This window comes from Pleurodeles waltl, chromosome 2_1 (genome assembly GCF_031143425.1).
Source record: "Pleurodeles waltl isolate 20211129_DDA chromosome 2_1, aPleWal1.hap1.20221129, whole genome shotgun sequence".
Classification (NCBI taxonomy): Eukaryota; Metazoa; Chordata; class Amphibia; order Caudata; family Salamandridae; genus Pleurodeles; species Pleurodeles waltl.
The window spans coordinates 404,258,516-404,275,099 of NC_090438.1; the positions used below are offsets into that span (position 1 = coordinate 404,258,516).

General features: G+C 41.5%; 1 protein-coding gene across 2 annotated transcripts in view; it reads right to left on the reverse strand.

Moving 5' to 3' along the window:
* The window catches only part of DIAPH2 (diaphanous related formin 2), a 3,364,504-nt gene that overhangs the window by 961,586 nt on the left and 2,386,334 nt on the right, over positions 1-16,584 (reverse strand). The window lies entirely within an intron of this gene.

Below are 16,584 nucleotides of genomic sequence, written 5' to 3' on the forward strand. Positions count from 1 at the left end.
ATAGATTTGCATCTGAATTTTCTTGAACTGGAGAATTTAAATACAGTGGCCCCTGCATACGGTGAACTTGTGGTCTGTATCTAAATAGTCTCAGGTTGAAGGCATTTACTTTGTATTTCTTTGGGTTTATTGTTCGAGACAGGCATTGCTGTCAGTGACACAGCAGTACAAGGTTATATCCATTCTTCATACCATTTACCTGAAGGGAGAGGCATCAACAAATAGACACTATCAGGCCTTCATATATGGCAAACATGTCCCCACAGCAAGGCCAACTTTTGGGTTGAACTCAGATCTCTGTTGATTTGAACTACATGTCCCAAAAGAATAGTCAAAATGCTGAGCATGATGGAAAGTCAGAGCAATTTTCCCATAAAAGAACACCTCACAGTTAGTTCTGAGAGAGCGTAACTTATATAATCTATATTAACATGAAATGTTTATGAATTGATGTGTGATAAATGCCGCCTAGAAACTGTAATAGTAATTTTGTGTACCTGAAATGTGACCACGGAGAGTGGCCGCCAATATATACGTAGACTAATAATGATGACTAAAATGTTTATATTATGTTTAAATAAGTCTGTACTAATGATTACGTTGTTGAATCTGTGCTGAAATCCTCATAGGCCTTAAGTTAGCATGAGCCGAAGCTTAGCTGCTTGGCTCTCATATTAAATGTATTTTTCCTATTTTGCAGTGTGCTGACTCACAAAAGGACATGACCCCGTATGTTCTTTTTCTTCAAACTAGAAGACTAATGTAACCATGTTAGATCTGTTCTCATAGCTTTTCCTTGCTTGCAGAATAATGTTAAAATAAAATAAAACCGTGTAGATTAATGTAATGTACAAGGTCATTCAAACCGGTGAAGACAATGGAGCTACTGACCAAAAGATATGCAAAGAATTACAGAAAGATGAAATCATACCGGACGTGCCACCTCTGAAGATGTCAATTATGGAGACCAATAAAATGCCTGTAAAATAATATGGGGTGAAACAGTAGGTGGCCTAATGTGTTTTCTGATAGGTTAAAGATAGTGGGGTATAACAAATGTCCAATAAAATTTTGGGGGAATGTACAACAAAAAAATGATAAAAACCCATGACACGGGGAGTCATTTAGGTGGTGGGTTAGCGAACACTATTGATTTTATCCAGAAACTCTGTCACTCTGTTTGGTGACTTGTTGGTTTACTTAAAACCATCCTTGCCCTTAGATTGTCCATTTTACACTTTACCTCCTTATGAGGGAAGTGCCCTTTTGCCCCGGAGCTGAGTTCTGACTGATGGCGATTTGACTGATGTCCTGAAGATGAAGACTGAACCTGTGCGCTGACCTAATCTTGGAGGGTAATTATGACAATGCAATTGTGATTTGTCTGTTTGTTTTTCCTTTCTAGGTACCAACTGCTTACTTTTCACAGAGGCCATAGTTAGATGTTTTCCAAATTGGTGTTCTAAATTGTTTTGCAGGAAGTCCAACATGCTAATGCTAAACCGTGGTTAGGACAGGTGTTCACTAAACTGACTCAAATAGACAAACGACCGAATCTATGCTTTGTTCAACTGGCGCGTTACTGACACTCTGCTAAATTGTTCTATGTTTACGCCGTGTTATGTTCTGATGTTTGTGATTCTTGCCTTAATGAAATCTTATCAAAGTTGCCATATCGTGACTAAAGTGAAAGGTATTGTCATGATAAATATTGATTACATTATTGACGTATTAATTGACATATTGATTAGCTATCTCGTCCTAAGGTGTCTCAACTGGGTCAAAAGATTCATTGGCCTAAAACGAGTCCTGATGTGTAATAAATTATCATAAAGGGATGCATTATCAGTTCCATGATGCTTCCTGTTGGTTTATCAGTATCCTGAAAAGTGTATTCACAAGTTTTCCTGTGATGACCTTGTGGATTGCTTTTGATTTGCACTTATTGATTTAATCTGAAAAATAACTTCTCCTTATTTTTAGGGTCGACTGCGCAAGCGCTCTGGCCTGTTGTAATCGCTCTGTGGGCTTTTAACCACGCCCACTCTTGCTATTCATTCTTTATTGTGCTTGTCTTAAATGCTTAGTTTTTATTGATGCATTTTGTGAAATGTCCCTCCTTTGTGTGCTGAGTTCCCTCCTAGGCGATTTCAGTAAGTGAACATTTTTGTTGGCCATCACACTACTTCATGCTTCCTTCTGTTACAGCATGTGATGGCCCCTCCTCCGGTTTAAGTTTGTCTTTCATCCCAGCCGGGATCCTTTCTAGACATTCACGCAGGTAGCCAATAACTCTCGCGCTCATGCTCATGCGGCTGTGACGCTCTGAATTGATTTGATTATGTTAACTGTTTTAAACATAAAAATATGGAGTAACCTTAACTTAGACAATCATTGACTTCTAAATGTGAGTATTTGAGCTTGAATTATTTCTATGATTCGGTACATACATAAAACTTTCTTTACCAGGCCTGTGTCACTACCACACTCACATATGTGGGAAAAGCCTTGGCTGAGTTGGTAGAACTGGTTATGAATCCCTAATCTAAAAGTCAGGGCTTCCTGGAATCACCTCCCCCTTGGCCCAATATGATTGTTTCTTTCCAAACAATGAACAATGCAACCTTTTTCTAAAAATGCTATGTTAAGCAGTGAAGGTGGTGCATTTTGAATACATACAAATAATTGTAATTCTGTGCGGGGAAAAAGTCACCAAGCTTCTTAAATCATTGCTTGCTGTGAGGTCCATTCACTAAACATACTGTAAACAACGTGGAAGTGTAGGATAATGATATTTTTTGACATCTAGTCCGATGCCCTTAATTTTAAGCGTGGGCAAAACTTGTTTGAAATAAAGTAAAATGTTAACGATAATACAACGCTCTGCTTTTCACCAACAGGGCACTTCAAAACCACGAAAAAAGTGCTGCCTATTTTAAAGCTAACAAAAACTTCATTTTGTCATCTGAAAGGACCCTACTTACAGTGAGAAGACAAATAATTATCTTAAATTATCTAGCTAATAAAACCAATTGAATTACCCATTCCAAAACGCTATTGTGAATAGACATGCATTAGATATCACGAAAATATTGCAACACAGAGAATATTGAGATAAGAGAAAATCGTATAGGAGTTTGAAACCCTCGCTGCTAATGATAAGGCACATCTCAATACAGACTGACCAATGCCTGGCAGATGTCTTTGCAGTGAAACATTGAAACTGCAACCTCGGAACTGCTTTGATTGTTATTTAAAACATACCATCGACTACATGTGCATTTGGATGTTCATGAGGCATAGGAAAAGAAATAACACTGAGGAAGTCATTAAGGACCTGATTTAGAACTCGGTGGACAGGTTACTCTGTCAACAGTGACGGATGTCCCACACACTGAAATGTAAATCTCATAGGACATAATGGGATTTAGATTTCAGCGAGCAGGATATCCGTCACTATTGTGACAGAGTAACCTGTCTGTCAAGTTCTAAATCAGGACCTAGGTTGGGATAGAGATTTGCCCTCGATCAGCATATTCCGCTGCTAGCAGTTCAGGTGTCCAAAAAAAGGAGTGTGTGTGTGTGCGCGTGTGTATGTGACAAAGAGAGAGAGTGTGTATTTGTGTTTTGTAGATTGCATACTAAAACTAATACAGTTGGGTTTGGTTGGAGTAGTAGCTAGGTTATGGGAGCAGAATTGGATTTGTACAACAATGCGATGTGATGTCCTTTAAAGAGCTGTGCATTCAGCTCTTTTCTAAGATGGGCAGAGTTGGGGTGATAGTGATGGATGCAGAAATCTTGTTCCAGACCTTGGGTGCCTAGATGGAGAAAATCTTCAGCCGCATTTCATTTCTGCACTTCTTCGCTGAAACCTGATGATATCTTGGCTGCTGTAATGCTAAATGACACTGGGAATGGTGAAAGTATCAGTCACATATGCAAGACTGCTGGGCATGATGACGTTGTAATGATGCACCTGGTCTGAAGATGCAGCTGGCCAGCAAAACGGTTGGGGGCAGTGGAGTTTCATCAGGATGAGATCATGTAATCTATGTGGTCTTTGATAAAATGTGCAGCGGCAAGTAGGATACCCTTTAAGAGGACAAGTCTGGTGTCTGAGAGGCCATGGAGCAGAGATCTACACTATCCAGATGTAAGAGTTTGATGGGTTGAACAGCAGTTCTGAAGACACTTTCTGGGAGGAACAATTTCACTTTCTTTAGCTGAGAGAAATCGTACCAGGTCATCTTTTTGTTCCTGGCAACATGTTCTTTCAGTGCGAGGTTGGTGTCCAGAGTGATAGTGATTCCGAGTGACTTCAAGTTGAGTAAAGGTTGGGGTTTGAATATACCCAGGTCATCGAGCCAGTTTTGAACTACTTCTTGGTTGTTTTTATGGACAAAAAAGACAGTCTCTCTTAGTAGGGCTAAGCTTCATGTTGTTAGTGCACATCCAGGTGCAGGTAGTGTTTGATGAGTAGGATGTCTGGAACAGAGGTGGATTTCAGGTATAGATGTGTATCATGGTCAAGTAGATGAATTTTGGTGCTGTTATCAGAAATTGGAACAACTTGGGGCTACAAGCAGAAGCTGAAAATGATGGCAGACCTTATGGAACCTGTTGGGGCTCTGCAGGCGATAAGGATTTTCTTGGATTTGGGGGTGTCCATGTGATCAAATTGGTGTTGGCTGGATAGGTAAGAGATGAACCAGTGTAAGATCTACTCAGTGAATCCCTTCCAAGATTTCAAGGTGTAGATTGGGGTGGGATGTCAAAAGTGACTAAGAGGTACAACAATATCAGGAGAAAGGGGTCATCTTTGTTTGTGGTCAAGAGAGTGTTGTCTACGATTGTTAAGGTAGTAGTATATGTGCTGCAGTTTGACCTGAAGCCAAGCCAGGTTAGTAGTTGTACAGGACATGGGTGCCATTGATGTGATCTTGGAATTAAGCGTAGACAGTTTTTTTTCAATGATCTTACCAATGAAGGGTGTGCAAGTGATGGGGTGGTAACTGGATTTGTTTTCAGGAGGGGGATGATCTGGCCGGTCTTGAGAGCTCCTGGGAAGATGCCTTGAGTGAGGAAATTGTGGATGACTGTGAGCCGAGGTAAGAAAGCTTCCCCAGAGATGGATTTGATGAAGAACAAAAGTAAGTTATTAACTTCATATGAGATGGCTTTGAAGGAGTTGCAAATACCAACAGGATCTCTAAAAATGGGTCTTGAAAGGATGACCAGTACTACAATGCTACAAGAAGGGGTGGATCTAATCAGAGAAGGCTGTACGCTGTCGAGGTGATGTTCAATCGTTTGTATTTTTACCATTAAGTTGTTTCCATTGCACTTGTCTCCATGGTATGGAAGAAAAGAATCAGGCAAGGGGGATTAGGCAGTGCTTTATTATGGAGTTGGTGTATTAGATGGCTTTGTGTGATGTGATACGTTTTCTGTCTTTTGCATGAAGTGACATTAATACATTAAGGTTATCAGGTTGTGTTTTTTTCAATTTTCTTTTGTGTCTGAAGATAGAGCATTTGTTGTTGCCAAAGTCTTAGTAGTACTATGGATTGTTCCTATGGAATGTAAGTAGGACTGTAGGTGTTGCCATACTCATCCAGAAAATCAGTGAAGTAATTTAAAATGGTGTTCACATCAGGCGTGGAGCTGACAAGGTGAAAGATGACTTAGCACTTTAGGTTTTCGATGGAGAAGACTTAGAAGGATCTGAAGGTTATTTATTCTGTTTTGAGGTGACCTCTGTGTGCTGGTTGGATTTTGAGAAGGGAGATGGAGATGTAAGTCTAGTTCAGGAGTGAGGTAGGTTTTCTTTGGCTGGTTGTTGATGTTGAGGTGAACAGGTCAAGGGTAGGAGTTGTAGAGTGTGTTGTCAGGGTGACATACTATAACATATTGAGTGTGTTGATGACCTTGAGAACGGTGCCTCTTGTTTCTTTCATACTTGTGTGTTCTGGGAGGTTGAAGTCACCCACGAGGGTAGTGAAGGCATGTCAGATGAATTAAGTGGTGAAGAGGTGTGAGAATTTCTCAATAAAGTCATTGTTCTTTCAGGATGCCTATAGATAAGGTGTAGGGTGGTGGACCAAGATGTCAAGAATGAAAAACGGATCATGTAGAGCTTCATGTGCAAAGTCTAAGATGTGGATGCTGTAGCCTGAGGGAAGAAATATCTTTTTGATGTGCAAGGGTGTGGGAGTGAGCTTAATATCTGTGATGAAGAATATGGCAACCTGCTGAGTGGTGACGAGATGTTCAAAACATGGAGTACTACAGAGCATGGTAATGAGCTTGAGATTAAATGTGTTTTTGGTAGCTTGCTTGTAGGGATGGATAGTGTGGGGTGCTGGGTTGAGATCTTACATCATATATGCTTGCTGAATTGGAAGTGAAACATGGGACCTAGCCCAATGCATTTCAAAGCAATAACAAGCCCAAACAGATCAATGTCCTTGTCTCTGACTGCTTGTTGCTGGGGATCCCCAGTTATTAGGAAGCCATGAGGGGTTGAAAATAGTAGGGAGGAGACAAGAAGATTTAGGTTGGATGCACAATTATGTCACATCCTGAAGAGGTGCGTACTGAGAAATGCAGTGATGACACTGCCGGTATTTTTGCATAGATGTGTACCAGGGAATGCAGTCATGGCACTTCCTGTACAGGCGGATGCTAGGAAATGTGGTTCACTTACCCAATATGTTCTTTTGAAGACTGCTTAGACAAGAAACCAGAGATATCACTTCCTAAAAATGTGGAAATTAGCAAGTGTAATAATGCCAATTACCATTGATGTGGGTGTTGGGAAGTACAAAGTGTGTATCTGTGTAACAATGTTTAACTGCACAGTCACTCACGAAGAAATTCCACTATGGTTATGATTCCACTAGGGAATATGCCCATATTTTCCTGCAGGGGATTAACTACTAAGCTATAGAATAACACCATGCACATTTTAGAAACGTCTTTATGGGAAATGTGGTAAAAAACAAAAACACAAAAAAGAACTTGCCACAGAATAGATATGCCCATGCCTGTGTGGTGGGAAGGGGGGGCAGAGAGGGAAAATTAGATAAAGAAAGACCAGACCAAACAAGATAAGGAGTGATAATGTGCAAGTGTGTGTGAATGTCTGCTCCCAATGCCATATTAGGGTGAATTCAGATCTATCCCTTTATGTGCTTCATTTGTATCTGAGCCAGGTCTCATACTCACCAAATAAAAGGACTAGCTTCTTTCTCCTGGATCTCCATCTTTGCTTTCCGAATTTGGCCTGATATCAAAGTAGCATCTGTACTAAAACTGGGGGAGTTGCTGCTTTTATCGTGGTCCTATAAGAGGCAGAATCAAGCTCAATGCCTTCTTTGGAGCTGTACCAGCACCCTGTAACTCCTGAATTTTCCTCCATGACTTCCAGACCTATCCAACATCAACACTGCAGCCCAAACAACATTTCTATTTTAGTCAGAACCCAGAACCATCTTATTATTTGGACCTATGTTATGCCTCACCTCATTAGCAGAGAGACTTTATAAAACTGGCTGCACACACCTGCATCTGCACTTTTACCTGCCTAATCCCATCTGATCGCAAAGTGGCATTTGAATTGAAGTCTAGGAGACTGGTGGATCCATTGAGCTCTATGTGGCAACCTCTACTTTTACATCAATTAGACATTAACCTCAAAACAATATTTTTTGCAGTTTTATACAAACTTGGTCTAAAGGTAATACATAAACACCAGTTACGTTGCACAAAGACACATTTCGTTTTTTTTTTTTTTTGTTTTGTTTTTTAGACATGGGGAGTTTAACTGATGTGCCCTGAATCACCGGATGTCAAGCTGACACCAAGACTCAAAACTGGGTCCCCAGTTCTAAAGTCAGCAGCTCTGGTAGTTATGCTACAGCCTCTCCTGACAGACATAATCCCATGACCAGGGACCATGCCTTTGCCCTCCATTCAGAATCACAGGGCTCCCACACTCACACATAGAAGAAAAGGGTCAAAGGCCTGTAGAGGCGAAGTAACAGAACCACTGTATTTTTTGCCACACGCTTTATCATATTGAGTCCTTTTCACAACGCCCCTAACTAAGGTCTGCACATCTGCATGTCTACCATACAATCCAGGACTAAAACTGCTCAATAGAAGTGCAGTAATTCTGCAGCCTTACTAATGCTGATATTTGAAAACAGTTTTTTCAGTTTCACTCCTTACAATGAATCCGGTCTCTGTCATAAGTCTGACAATCACATGATCCACTCGAAATCCATTTTGTTACAATACAAAGCTTCTATGTAGTATTCCATCCTGCTATCCAACTCTGAGTCATATGGCTCACAACGCTACTGCATTTACTATCTCAACTGACAGCATCCTAGATAGAGTGCAAACACCTGATGTCAATCTCCCCCAAATTAGAACACAAACATTTGAAAAGACTTCCTCCAGCCACTATCAGCTATGCTCAATGTGAGAAATGGCCTTTTCTGAAAGGTCATTCCCAAACTTTTTGCACTTCCTCCTTCTATTTTGCTGATCCTGTTTGTGTTGGTTTTAGGACTCTGGGCACTCTCCTACTGCTAAACAGTGCTAAAGTGCATGTGATCTCTCCTCTGAACATAGTAACAATGGCTTAACCACAATGGGCATATTTAATTAACTTGTAAACACCTAGTAAAGTGCACTACATGTGCCCAGAGCCTGTAATTTAAATGATACTAGTGGACCTGAAGCACTGATTGTGTCAGCCACTACTGTAGCACTTTAAACATGACTCAGCCCTGCCACTATGGGGCCTGTGTGTGCAGTTTTAAACTGCCATTTCGACCTGGCAAGTGCACCCACTTGCCAGTCCCAAACCTTCCTTTTTTATTACATGTAGGTCAACCCTAAGGTAGGCCCTAGTTAGCCCCAAGGGCAGGGTGAAGTGCATTTAAAAAGCTAGACATGTACTTTTTAGTTTAACATGTCCAGGTAGTGAAAAACTACAAAAAACGTCTTTCACCACTGCAAGGCCTATCTCTCCCATAGGATAACTTTGGGATTACCTTAAAACATATTTTAAGGGTAACTCCCAATTGGGAAAGAAATGGAAATGTTTTGTGTCTCTGGATTCTCAATTTAAAATCATGTCTTATGGTAAAGTTGGATTTTATATTGTATGTCTTAAAGTGGCACTTTTAGAAAGTTGGCATTTTATTCCTTTAATAATGCAGTACCTCTGCCTGTCTCTGAAAACACATCTGGGTTGGGTGACAGCTGGGCTCTGTGCATTCCCTCCAGACAGCCACACAATGGGAGATTAGGTGTGACTTGTTGGCCCTTAATGGGCCTTATTGGGCCTTAATGGGACATTAACTGGCTAATTGGGGGTGAAGCTTAGCACGGCCTTATACCTGTCCACCCTTAATAGGGCTTCACAACCCTGTACCTTCATTCCAGCCAGTTTGGAGTTAGGACAGGGAAGGCAGGGCATCTGTACATTTCAAAGGCCTGCCTCTGGAAGCTTCTCCCACCTTCCAGAACCAGGGCAACTAAGTATAAATACTGGCCCCTAAACACTACTAAATCAGATTCTATTGGAACCAGGGACACTTTACCAGAAAGGAGGACTGATGTATTGCAGGAGGGACAGCCACTCTGCAGCTGCATTGCTGTGTTGGCCTACCGCTTGCTAACCTGCAGGAGGGACTGTCACTTTCCTACTTGCTTTGCTGTATCTGTCTGCTGCTTCTGTCATGCAGTGAGAAGGATTGGACTTGTTTCCTACTTCCTTGCACCCAAGAGTCTCCAAGGGCGTGTTGGCTTGCCCCCTGTCCTCCTGCAGTCTTAGGGGAATCAAAGATTGACTGCCTGAAACTTACCTTATACAGCACCTGGACTCTGCCATCTGTGAGTCTACCCTACCAAGTGATGCCACCCCAGGCCTGAACCCATGGAAGCGGGCTTAAGGTGCTCTGCCTTCTCTGGTTTTCATCAGAACTGCCGCAAAGCAACCCAAAGCCCCGTAAAGTCTTGCCACTCAGCTTCTTGGAACCGACGCCAGATGATGCAAAGCATTGCAAAACTAAGCCGCATGGCCACTTACCAGGATTTAAGGTACTATGTTCAGCGGGCCTCTGTAGCAGGCCCACGCTCCATCGTGGTTGGCTTGAACTTGTGACTTTGTCCCATTCTAGAGCGAACACATACCCACCATTGGCACTTTGCGCTTATATGTGCTATTTTCACCTAAATGTTTAAAATTGCATATCTCAGGATCTACTTATTGTTTTTTTTTTGTTGTTTTAGCCTTGTTTTAATAAGATATATATTATCTCCTTTTTCTAAACTGGTGTTGAGTCTTTTAGTGGTGTCTTTCAATGTGTTACTATAATTAAGTGTTACGCAAATACTTTACACGTTGTCTTCTAGGTTAAGCCTCCTTGCTCTGTGCCAACCTTCCAGGGGGTTAGCACAGGTCAATTAAGGTTGTGTATCTAACTGACCCTGACTAGGATTGTGATCCCAACATGGACATTGAAAAAGACACGGTTCCAAGTCTTTTCTTTCCAACGCTTTATTCCATTAAGCAGGATGCTACCAACCCTGGCAGTACAAGATGGGCAACTGCCTTCCCAGATCTTTTCCTCCCACCACATTCCACATGTTGCTAAGCAATCAATACATCACTAACATTCCACACACAGTATAACACAACATATCTCCCTTCCTAAAAATTGACAAAATACATTAAAACTATAATGATGATAAGCACAAAAAAACACAATAAATAATACAAAAAAATTACAATACACAAAGATACTTAATATGTTGAAATCCACTAATCATTAACCATTAAAACATATTGCCATACATAAACAATGTTGGTATATTTTAACTTATATAATCTTTCAAATACTCCGGCCTCTTCACAACTCTTACACCTCTCTTCTTCCACTCTGCACCCCTCTCTGCAAACTCACCCTCATTTACATTCACTTTCCACCTCCTTAATTCCAACTCATTACATTTCACCACACTATCCACATTCCATCTCCTTCCATCATCTAACACCACACTATACCCTCTCACTTTTGTTATACGTTTGGGCACAGACCATTTGGATGACCCTTTCCTAGTTCTGTCCCAAACTTTTGTTCGCACCCAATCACCAACAGCTAATTTCCATTCCGCCACTCCAGCTGTACCCTTACCTTCATATTTCTCTTGCATTTCCGTCACACGTCTCATTAAGCTTTCCTCATTCACCTTTCCCCTACCTGCCTTGCCCATCCACCCTGGCACAGCTTTGGTACAGGGTTTCCTTCCTTTCAATAACATGAACGGAGTCTCCATAGTAAGGGAATGTGGAGTGGTACGATAGTTCCACAACATGTCTTTAATTTCCTTCTTCCAATTCAATCTACTCTGCAATGCTAACTGAATGCACTCCCCCAACACCCTGTTAAATCTTTCCACCAGTCCATTCTCTCTAGGATGTGCGATGGCGGTTTTAACATTCTTTACTCCACAACTCTCCAGATAATTCTCAAATTCGATCAACGTAAACTGTGGACCATTGTCAGTTACTAACTCTTCAGGATAACCCTCCCGTTTCCATACCTCCTCACAAAACTCAACGACCGCACCTGATCTCACATCACGCACTAAACTGACCTCTGGCCATTTTGAGTGGTAATCCATCATAACAATAGCAAAGATTTTGCCATTTTCATCTAAAACAAATGGACCACACACATCCATACCCACTTTCTTCCATGGCTCACACGGAAATGGAATAGGAATTACAGGAGTACTCTTGCCCACATGCGTTTTGTCACTGCACGCACAGCTCAAACAATTTCTAACAAACCTTTCAACATCACGGTCCATACCTGGCCACCAAAAATCCACTCTTGCCTTCCTCTTCATACCGGACATACCACCATGCCCTTCATGCAAAACACCTAACACTTTCTCCCTTAACTTATGCGGTACAACCACTCTGTCACCTCTCTTCAATACCCCATCCTGTTCAGATAACTCCGACCATACACTCTTAAAATTAGCTAACACATCCACCACCTCCCTTCCTAACTCCCTCCAATGCCTATCCAAATTTCTCCTCAATATTTGCATCACTTCATCCTCCATCATTGCTGACTTCCACTCGTCTTTCCCCAAAGCTTTCAATTCTACAGCATGTATATCTGCCACAACCCAATCCTCATCTTCGTCGTTCTCCGTTCCCTCAATTGGTAGTCTAGACAAACAATCAGCATTCACATTTGCCACACCAGGAACATATTTAGTGACGAAGTCATATTCTTGTAACCTATATAACCATTTTGCTATACGTGGTGACGCACGGCTGGCACCCTTTGTCGTGAAAATGTCCACCAATGGTTTATGGTCCGTTCGTAGATCAAATCTTCTTCCCCACACATAATTCCTAAAATGCTGGACGCCCCACCAACAAGCGAGAGCCTCCTTCTCAATCGCAGAATAAGTGGCTTCCGCACCTCTCAACGTTCTTGAGGCAAATGCAATCACGTACTCCTTACCCTTCCTCACTTGCATCAACACAGCCCCCAAACCGTACATGCTGGCATCTGTGGATATGATCGTATGGTCGCCCGTCACAAATGGCTTCAACTCCACTGCATTGACAATACTCTTTTTTAACTCAACAAACGCTTGTTGACAACCATCCGACCACTCAAACTTCTGGTTCTTTTTCATCAGTGTGCGTAGGGGCTGAGCGATGTCCGCAAAATTCTTTACAAATTTAGCATAGTACTCAGCTAGACCTAAGAATGACCTCAACTGATCTTTATCCTTCGGATTCGGAGCTTTTTCTATCGCCTCCATCAGACCTACCCTTGATTTAATTCCATCACCAGAAACTGTGTGGCCCAGATACTCCACACTTTGTCGCTCGAACTTGCATTTCTTCATTTCAACACTCAAACCTGCCCTTTCCAAAATTGAACACACCTTCCCTAACACTTTATCATGTTCCGTTTCACTTTCCGCCCATACCAGCACATCGTCCTGAAAGAATCTTACATTCTCAACCTCGCCCAACAAGTTTTGCATTATCCTTTGAAAGACCGCTGAGGCAGATGCCAGGCCAAATGGCATTCGTAAAAATCTAAATGCTCCCTCTGGTGTGATAAATGAAGTGAGATGCTTCGAATCTGGGTGTAATAAAATCTGATGATACGCATTAGACAGATCCTGTGTAGAAAACACCTTTCCACCTTGAATGCTGGCCAACAACTCATTTATATTTGGTATAGGGTGTCTGTCTATCCATATATTATCATTTAAATCTCTCAGGTCAACACACATCCTAATCTTGCCATTAGGTTTCCGAGCCAGTACCACTGGACTCAACCGTTCCGAAGACTCCACCGCTTCTATCACCCCCGATTGTAATAATCTTGCCAATTCAGTTTTCAATGCATCCCTAAGCATCAATGGTACTCCTCTCACTTTATGCACCTTAGGTATCGCACCTTTTCTTAAAACAATCTTGTGCTGAAATTTTTCCAGACAACCCAGCTTGTCTCCAAATAACAAAGGAAATTTCGCCTTCCACTTTTCTGCATTAGGATTTTCTTGTAACACAGTCAGAACTTGTTCCTCGGTGTTCGGGTTCAATACAATGTTTAATGCTCTTTGTTCATTCCACCCTAACAAACATCTGCCTCTTTCCACAACATACACACAACATGTTATTTCCCTCTGTTTAAAATTTAGACTCCCTTGAAAATACCCTACAACCGATATCTTGGTACCTCCATAACCTACCAATCCAACTTTGGGTTCAGATAATTCCAGCTTTCCTAACCTAAGCCAAGTATCTCTATTAATCAGCGTATATGGAGAACATGAATCCGCCCACATGCTAATTGCTACACCATTCAGATTTACACTACACTTCGGTGGTCTGTAACACCCATTCTCAAGTAACATCACCTTGTTCTCAACTAAGACCTCTTCAGTAACAGCATTTAGCATCAATACTTGCACACCATCACCTTCTTCATCAGAATACGTCTTTTCTAACTTTTTACCGTCAGCCTGCACACAATTCACACTTTTCTTCTTGATTACATTTTTCTTTTGGTTACAAACTTTGGAAAAATTACCCATTCTATTACAATTGAAACACTTAGCATTCGACGCTGGACAACTTCCAGAAAATGCCAGATGTTTCATGCTACCACATCTATAACATTTTTTTTTTCCTTCAAATATGCTTTCATTCTTAGTACTCTTGATCTTGTCCACTTCCTGAGGGGTCACATTATCGACATTGTGTTTTCCCAATTCCTTAATATAACGTGATGTATCTTCAATACGTCTCGCAACAACAATAGCCTCATCCAAAGAAGGATCTTTTAAACTCAAGAGTTTTTCCTGAATTTTTATGTTTCTAGTACGATTTATCAATTGGTCTCTAATTATTTCCTCGTGTAGGTCCTTAAACTTGCATGTATTTGCTAATGTTCTCAACGCACTTACAAACTGATCCACAGACTCACATTGCGCTTGCGCTCTCGAAAAGAATCTGTGACGTTCCACCACTATACTCACTTTTTTGCTAAAATGACTTTCTAATGCCCCCATGGCCCTTACATACACATCCTCACCATCAACCTCTTCGTCAGATCCCTCCCCATTTTCAAGAACTTCACCACACGGTAGAGTTTTCAACACTTTCCTCCCTTCCACGCCCAAATTATGTTTTAACAAAGCTAATTTCCTTTTTGCTGTAAAAATAGCTCCACCCAAGGCTTCTAAATATGTTTCAAAAGCCTCTCGCCAATCTTCCCATGGCATAACAGGCTCCCCAGGAAGAGGTAAAAATGTAGGTGGCTATAGCTTGCATGGTTTACACTGAGATTTCACCGTACAAGTGTCCAATTACTATGTTACCACAGACTAAATACAATGTATTATATTACTTAATCTGTAACTCACTCTGCACAATTTAAGTCAAAATCCACCTTCTACTTTGAATGGAAAAAATATTGTCCAACACCAACACAGTGGCGCTGACCCCCCCAGTCAACAATAACGTTGAAGTACGACGATATTCCCACTTTCCAGATTTTTCACTGTTCAGGGCGTCCTCCACTCTCAGCAGGCACCGCTTCACTTTCCAGTTGGTTGCCCACAACACGCAGATCTGACGCGCTTCCTCACATTTAATTTACGACGTCCACGTTGTTTTGCGACCGTCGGCCTTCTTTCTACAGCTGGTTGCCCTTGCCGCACACACAATAGTGACGCGCTCTCTCGCATCTTCTCCGTCTCGTGTCCTCTCCGTCGTCCTGGAGACTGGGCTGTTCCAGTTCTGCCTTTGAAAACCGGTCTCTGCACGCAGACAGCCAACGACGCTTTTCGTGACAAACTTGAAAGGTAACAAGCAGTTACCGCGCGGCAAATATGAGAAGTTAAGCTTTAGGTCCTCGTTGCCGAAATACCTTGAGATCAGATCCTTGTTAGCACCGGGGCTTAGTTTGACCAGAGCAAGCTTAATTTACCCGCACTCGCAGTAGCACGAAGTCATTACACGCTTTTCACAGCGCAGGCGGCGTTGTCATCGGTTAACATGAATCCTTTTAAAACACAAGGTCTGCCGAGGGTATGTCTATGACACTGCACTCCAATAAATCCATAAATCATATAAAATGCAGTAGAAGATTTCCACCAACGTCTAAAATAACGTCCAGTCACTGCCCACAAAGTCCAGAAGGCATCTCAAGGCTTCTCCTCCTATGCCAGGGTTGGCTCACTGATAATATCATGATCCCACCCTCGTCGCCACTGAAAAAGACACGGTTCCAAGTCTTTTCTTTCCAACGCTTTATTCCATTAAGCAGGATGCTACCAACCCTGGCAGTACAAGATAGGCAACTGCCTTGCCAGATCTTTTCCTCCCACCACATTCCACATGTTGCTAAGCAATCAATACATCACTAACATTCCACACACAGTATAACCCAACAGACATGATGCCTACCCCTGCCAACTAGAGACACAAATCTAACACTCAACCTCACTACACGTCACGTTTAATAGAAACAGCAGTTTCTAAATGCCCAGTGTGGCTAAAGAGTGACCCATAACTGAAAGCCGGTTTTAAACATAATTGGGATACGAATTATAAAAAAGACACAATTTAAATAGCATAACGTGTATTTGTGGGCTTCTTTTCTACTTATTTCAACATTGTATGTTTTAGAGCAACCATCGTATTGCAGGATGAATGACTGAATTAGCGACTAAAATTATGTCCCTATTCTTCCATACAAGTTGAAACCATGTTTTTTGTTGGTAAATAAAACATTTCTGTAGCATATAATTAATGTGTACACCTTTCTTGCTTAAAAAACGTTTGTATTTTTCACACAGGAATCTCTTTTGAGACAATGTCTATTAACAAGACGAAGCAGTCTGATAAATTAGCCACAAACTTTTCCATACCGTGTTGCATAATTTCCCACTTCTTGCCACATAATTAACTGTGCCACATAATTTGATCTTTCACTACAACATAATTCCTGT